This window comes from Schistocerca piceifrons, unplaced genomic scaffold (assembly GCF_021461385.2).
Source record: "Schistocerca piceifrons isolate TAMUIC-IGC-003096 unplaced genomic scaffold, iqSchPice1.1 HiC_scaffold_29, whole genome shotgun sequence".
Lineage (NCBI taxonomy): Eukaryota > Metazoa > Arthropoda > Insecta > Orthoptera > Acrididae > Schistocerca > Schistocerca piceifrons.
The window spans coordinates 7,501-15,000 of NW_025728504.1; the positions used below are offsets into that span (position 1 = coordinate 7,501).

At 54.6% G+C, this 7,500-nt stretch overlaps 2 non-coding genes and 1 pseudogene across 2 annotated transcripts; all 3 read right to left on the reverse strand.

Moving 5' to 3' along the window:
* LOC124744381 overlaps positions 1-244 on the reverse strand; it is a 4,222-nt pseudogene extending 3,978 nt beyond the window's left edge.
* Positions 245-432: 188 nt separating this feature from the next.
* LOC124744374 lies at positions 433-587 on the reverse strand. The gene has a single exon (XR_007010715.1). It is a non-coding gene; the product is annotated as a 5.8S ribosomal RNA (ribosomal RNA).
* Positions 588-939: 352 nt separating this feature from the next.
* Positions 940-2,848, reverse strand: LOC124744375. The gene has a single exon (XR_007010716.1). It is a non-coding gene; the product is annotated as a small subunit ribosomal RNA (ribosomal RNA).
* Positions 2,849-7,500: the final 4,652 nt, after the last annotated feature.

Genomic DNA, 7,500 nt, shown 5'->3' on the forward strand with positions numbered 1-7,500 from the left:
GCTACGGGCCTGGCACCCTCTACGGGCCGTGGCCTCATTCAAGTTGGACTTGGGCTCGGCGCGAGGCGTCGGGGTAGTGGACCCTCCCAAACACCACATGCCACGACAGGCGGCAGCCTGCGGGGTTCGGTGCTGGACTCTTCCCTGTTCGCTCGCCGCTACTGGGGGAATCCTTGTTAGTTTCTTTTCCTCCGCTTAGTAATATGCTTAAATTCAGCGGGTAGTCTCGCCTGCTCTGAGGTCGTTGTACGAGGTGTCGCACGCCACACCGCCAGCCGGCTGTGCACGCTACCGAGAAAGTACCGGTATGCGAACCGCCAGGCGACGGGCGCGCATCGCACGTTTGAGGAGACGCGGCCGGCCCCACAGGCGGCCGCGACACTCCCAGGTCTGCGAAGCGGGGCAAACGCCGCGCGCTTCAGTATACGTAGCCGACCCTCAGCCAGACGTGGCCCGGGAACGGAATCCATGGACCGCAATGTGCGTTCGAAACGTCGATGTTCATGTGTCCTGCAGTTCACATGTCGACGCGCAATTTGCTGCGTTCTTCATCGACCCACGAGCCGAGTGATCCACCGTCCTGGGTGATCTTTTCTCAAGTTTCCGCCGTCTCTTTCGAGACGGTCGCATAGGCGGGAGTGAGGCGTGTGGCGGCCCCTGTTCCAGCGTTCTGTGTCCAACGGCCTCACGGCCGACGGGCGTCGTACGGCTCCACACCGGAGCGGACAGGCACTCGGGCGAAAGTCATTCAAAACCGGCGCCAGGCGCCAGGTGCCGCAGGCCAGCCGCTCCAGCGCTTCAGCGCTCGTACCACACAACATTGCCGCTAGTTTTGAGAGGCACGCGTGGTTCCGCACGCGGCGCACGGCTACTGCGAGCCGTACAGGTAGCGTGTTGCGCGACACGACACGCACATCGAAAGACATGCAGTCTAGTCGGTAATGATCCTTCCGCAGGTTCACCTACGGAAACCTTGTTACGACTTTTACTTCCTCTAAATGATCAAGTTTGGTCATCTTTCCGGTAGCATCGGCAACGACAGAGTCAATGCCGCGTACCAGTCCGAAGACCTCACTAAATCATTCAATCGGTAGTAGCGACGGGCGGTGTGTACAAAGGGCAGGGACGTAATCAACGCGAGCTTATGACTCGCGCTTACTGGGAATTCCTCGTTCATGGGGAACAATTGCAAGCCCCAATCCCTAGCACGAAGGAGGTTCAGCGGGTTACCCCGACCTTTCGGCCTAGGAAGACACGCTGATTCCTTCAGTGTAGCGCGCGTGCGGCCCAGAACATCTAAGGGCATCACAGACCTGTTATTGCTCAATCTCGTGCGGCTAGAAGCCGCCTGTCCCTCTAAGAAGAAAAGTAATCGCTGACAGCACGAAGGATGTCACGCGACTAGTTAGCAGGCTAGAGTCTCGTTCGTTATCGGAATTAACCAGACAAATCGCTCCACCAACTAAGAACGGCCATGCACCACCACCCACCGAATCAAGAAAGAGCTATCAATCTGTCAATCCTTCCGGTGTCCGGGCCTGGTGAGGTTTCCCGTGTTGAGTCAAATTAAGCCGCAGGCTCCACTCCTGGTGGTGCCCTTCCGTCAATTCCTTTAAGTTTCAGCTTTGCAACCATACTTCCCCCGGAACCCAAAAGCTTTGGTTTCCCGGAGGCTGCCCGCCGAGTCATCGGAGGAACTGCGGCGGATCGCTGGCTGGCATCGTTTATGGTTAGAACTAGGGCGGTATCTGATCGCCTTCGAACCTCTAACTTTCGTTCTTGATTAATGAAAACATACTTGGCAAATGCTTTCGCTTCTGTTCGTCTTGCGACGATCCAAGAATTTCACCTCTAACGTCGCAATACGAATGCCCCCGCCTGTCCCTATTAATCATTACCTCGGGTTCCGAAAACCAACAAAATAGAACCGAGGTCCTATTCCATTATTCCATGCACACAGTATTCAGGCGGGCTTGCCTGCTTTAAGCACTCTAATTTGTTCAAAGTAAACGTGCCGGCCCACCGAGACACTCAATAAAGAGCACCCTGGTAGGATTTCAACGGGGTCCGCCTCGGGACGCACGAGCACGCACGGGGCGGTCGCACGCCTTCGGCTCGCCCCACCGGCAGGACGTCCCACGATACATGCCAGTTAAACACCGACGGGCGGTGAACCAACAGCGTGGGACACAAATCCAACTACGAGCTTTTTAACCGCAACAACTTTAATATACGCTATTGGAGCTGGAATTACCGCGGCTGCTGGCACCAGACTTGCCCTCCAATAGATACTCGTTAAAGGATTTAAAGTGTACTCATTCCGATTACGGGGCCTCGGATGAGTCCCGTATCGTTATTTTTCGTCACTACCTCCCCGTGCCGGGAGTGGGTAATTTGCGCGCCTGCTGCCTTCCTTGGATGTGGTAGCCGTTTCTCAGGCTCCCTCTCCGGAATCGAACCCTGATTCCCCGTTACCCGTTACAACCATGGTAGGCGCAGAACCTACCATCGACAGTTGATAAGGCAGACATTTGAAAGATGCGTCGCCGGTACGAGGACCGTGCGATCAGCCCAAAGTTATTCAGAGTCACCAAGGCAAACGGACCGGACGAGCCGACCGATTGGTTTTGATCTAATAAAAGCGTCCCTTCCATCTCTGGTCGGGACTCTGTTTGCATGTATTAGCTCTAGAATTACCACAGTTATCCAAGTAACGTGGGTACGATCTAAGGAACCATAACTGATTTAATGAGCCATTCGCGGTTTCACCTTAATGCGGCTTGTACTGAGACATGCATGGCTTAATCTTTGAGACAAGCATATGACTACTGGCAGGATCAACCAGGGAGCTGCGTCAACTAGAGCTGAGCAGCCGGCCGCCCGGGAGTGTGTCCCGGGGGCCCGCGCGAACACGCAAGCGTCCGCTCAATCATTCTGCAAACAGGAGGAGGCTGAGCTCCCCTGCACAATACACCTCGAAACCCTCTCAGGTCCCGGCGGCGCGCAGCGCCGTCCCAAGTACTTGGTCGGGTTCGAGAGAGGCGCAATCGCCCGGAGTTAGGCGAGTAGACGCTTTCGGTGCGACCACCCGTGCTCCCAACTGAGCTTGCCGCTGCCGACAGAGGCCCGGGAGCGTGCTGTCGTGGCATTGCCGGCGGGAGACAACACGCGCCACCTACGGTGACCGGCAGCTCCAACGCCAGCGCCACAGAAGGACAAAAGCCCCACTTGGGTGCCGAAGCGAACTCTCCCAGCACAGCGCACACGCCAACACATCCGCACAGCTGCGATACAAACCACCAGCGAGAACCGCTGGGGCGACCGAGCAGCAGACGGCGTCGCGGCGCCGAGCGCCGGGCGGCGGCGCATCCTCAACGCACACAGTCCTCAATCGGACCAGCACACTGCAGATGTCCACCGCGCTTCGCACCGGGCCCGCGAGGACCTACTTTGGCCGCACGGCGCCGCGCGCAGGGTGCGCCGGCGCGCAGCTGCGACGCCTGCCGCGTCCGTCGGCCGGCGCGCCTGCCACTGGCCGCCCCCACCAGCCGGCTGTAGCGCGTGCGCCCACGCACCGCGCGGCCAGCACGCCGGGAGGCGCCCCCTCACCGGCCGGGGACGGTCCCACCCAGCCACCGCCGCGTATCGCTTCACACCCAGATGCCGTTCAGTTTCGTCGGCATGGTGGGTATCGCTGGAACAACCGGTTAGTACCTCAACCTATCGTCGCCATCACCGATTCACCCCTAGCGAGAACAACCGCACCACAACGGGTTACCATTTCTTCATTTGCGTAACTTCACCAGAAAACGTAGGCGTCCATCGCCATTTGCAACTTCAACCATTATTGCATGCCTGTGTCAGGTGTCACGCCACACTACGTCTGCCCACATACACGCAACAAAATGTGCACGCCTAGACAATACGTGGAAGGTGGCCCCCGTACGTATGCGATGTCCATTGCTCGAACGACTGTCAACCGGCTTCTGTAGCATGTCGCAGATATGGAACGCGCTGCACCATGCCATCACGGTGTGTGAGGAGAGACGACTAGGTCCGAATACATCAACAGACAGCTCATGCTGATCGCCATCCACGGCGTCCGTTCCTCCCACACGTCTCTATGGCGTACCACACTGCAATCCAGCTCTCATAGGGAGACGACACGTAGCTGCGTGCACAATATTTGCACTGTATGGTCCGCCGTTTTTGGGCGCAGTCGTTGTACGGTCACACATGTGCCACGATGTATCATTCAGTACATAAGGACGAATGTGCAGTACAGATTGTGGTTCACGCGTACGACATCAGCGGACAGTTGACACAGGCCGCACCACAACGTAGCCTGCGTACGTCGCATGCGAAGGGCATTGAACATGCAAACTTGTCACCAACCACCTTGCGAAGGCAGGGGGCAAGGTGGGGACGTGGGGAGAGGTGGGGGGGGGGGGGGGGCGGCATGTACGCCCTGCTGCCATCCACATTACAGTGTACAGCAGGAGCATGTGGAAAGTCAGCAAGACTTGCAAGGTGTTTAACATGAAGCGATACACAGGGGAGCGGGCAGTGCGAGTAGCGAACTATATTGCGAGGGTTGCGGGTGGGCAACACTACACTAATTGAACGAGTCGTATAACAATTACAGAGCAGGTTTAGGCGACAACGTGGGTTACGATAGGCGACAACGTGGGTTACGTTAGGGGACAACGTGGGTTACGTTAGGGGACAACGTGGGTTACGTTAGGGGACAACGTGGGTTACGTTAGGGGACAACGTGGGTTACGTTAGGGGACAACGTGGGTTACGTTAGGGGACAACGTGGGTTACGTTAGGGGACAACGTGGGTTAGGTTAAGGCACAACATGGGTTAGGTTAAGGCACAACATGGGTTAGGTTAAGGCACAACATGGGTTAGGTTAAGGCACAACATGGGTTAGGTTAAGGCACAACATGGGTTAGGTTACGGCACAACATGGGTTAGGTTAAGGCACAACATGGGTTAGGTTAGGGGACAACATGGGTTAGGTTAGGGGACAACATGGGTTAGGTTAAGGCACAACATGGGTTAGGTTAGAGGCACAACATGGGTTAGGTTAGGGGACAACATGGGTTAGGTTAGGGCACAACATGGGTTAGGTTAGGGGACAACATGGGTTAGGTTAGGGGACAACATGGGTTAGGTTAGGGGACAACATGGGTTAGGTTAGGGGACAACATGGGTTAGGTTAGGGGACAACATGGGTTAGGTTAGGGGACAACATGGGTTAGGTTAGGGGACAACATGGGTTAGGTTAGGGGACAACATGGGTTAGGTTAAGGCACAACATGGGTTAGGTTAGGGGACAACATGGGTTAGGTTAGGGGACAACATGGGTTAGGTTAGGGGACAACATGGGTTAGGTTAGGGGACAACATGGGTTAGGTTAGGGGACAACATGGGTTAGGTTAAGGCACAACATGGGTTAGGTTAGGGCACAACATGGGTTAGGTTAGGGCACAACATGGGTTAGGTTAGGGCACAACATGGGTTAGGTTAGGGGACAACATGGGTTAGGTTAGGGGACAACATGGGTTAGGTTAGGGGACAACATGGGTTAGGTTAGGGGACAACATGGGTTAGGTTAGGGGACAACATGGGTTAGGTTAGGGGACAACATGGGTTAGGTTAGGGGACAACATGGGTTAGGTTAGGGGACAACATGGGTTAGGTTAGGGGACAACATGGGTTAGGTTAGGGGACAACATGGGTTAGGTTAAGGCACAACATGGGTTAGGTTAAGGCACAACATGGGTTAGGTTAGGGGACAACATGGGTTAGGTTAGGGGACAACATGGGTTAGGTTAGGGGACAACATGGGTTAGGTTAAGGCACAACATGGGTTAGGTTAGGGGACAACATGGGTTAGGTTAAGGCACAACATGGGTTAGGTTAGGGGACAACATGGGTTAGGTTAGGGGACAACATGGGTTAGGTTAAGGCACAACATGGGTTAGGTTAAGGCACAACATGGGTTAGGTTAAGGCACAACATGGGTTAGGTTAGGGGACAACATGGGTTAGGTTAGGGGACAACTTGGGTTAGGTTAGGGGACAACATGGGTTAGGTTAAGGCACAACATGGGTTAGGTTAAGGCACAACATGGGTTAGGTTAGGGGACAACATGGGTTAGGTTAGGGGACAACATGGGTTAGGTTAGGGGACAACATGGGTTAGGTTAAGGCACAACATGGGTTAGGTTAGGGGACAACATGGGTTAGGTTAAGGCACAACATGGGTTAGGTTAGGGGACAACATGGGTTAGGTTAGGGGACAACATGGGTTAGGTTAAGGCACAACATGGGTTAGGTTAAGGCACAACATGGGTTAGGTTAAGGGACAACATGGGTTAGGTTAGGGGACAACTTGGGTTAGGTTAGGGGACAACATGGGTTAGGTTAAGGCACAACATGGGTTAGGTTAAGGCACAACATGGGTTAGGTTAAGGTACAACATGGGTTAGGTTAAGGTACAACATGGGTTAGGTTAGGTTACACGTTGTTGTAAGGAAAGGTGTGGGGGGGGGGGGGGGGCGGGGCGGCAGGTTCGTTGATAGTGATTATAGTAAGTGAATGCTTGTGACATGATGAGATTTGTCACGTCAGGATGCACCTTTGGCTTATTAGAGGCGGCGCTCCAATTCTATGCTTGTGTCAGACCTGTGTCTTTGACTCATGTCATTGTTTGTGCGCTGTGACAGGAGGTACTATTGTGATGTTGGGTGCACCGTTGTATAGGACATGTGTGGGTGTTGGTGCCTTATCTGCGCAATGGTGGATGTCGAAAGGGTGGGATATTCTATTTTCCGCATGGACCTCCTGGTCTGGTTGTGATAGTGTGGATTGTGTAATGTGGCGGAGAGGATGCACTGGATGTTGTTCCATGCTGGTGCTTACATATTGTATGTGCGCCTGTTAGAAGCAGAGAGTGGTGCGTGATCAGAGTGTCTGGCTGACGTGTGGTTCCCATTGTGGGCAGACTCTTTCAGCATGTATACGGACAGTTGTATATATTTTCTGTAGTTTGATGGCTCTGCATTGATTACTAATCAGCGCCGTGTGTACGGGTAATCTGGTTCCAGTCCACAATGTTCTATCTGTGTACATTAGTGACAAAGACTCCCCCCATGCAGTGGGGCTCGGTCTGTTATAACTCTTCCGCGTAATATATTTGCCCCACGTTTTTGCGAGTGCGAGTGCGAGTGCAACGCGCATGGGGACCGACATGCTGATGGCTCGGTATCGGACGCCGTACAGTGAGCAACGCGATCGCGTCTCTCGCTCGTAAGTGGTACAGGTCGCGGCTCATGTATAGGGACAGCGGGAATGTCGCATATTGGAAATAACTCTTCATGAAACGCAAGTTATAGGGGTGGATTGCACTTTACGAGTGCGGGAAACGTCCGCCGTTCATCCGCTGGAGGTGCGCGTTTGGCGGTTGGGGTGGTCCACGAACGGGTGCGG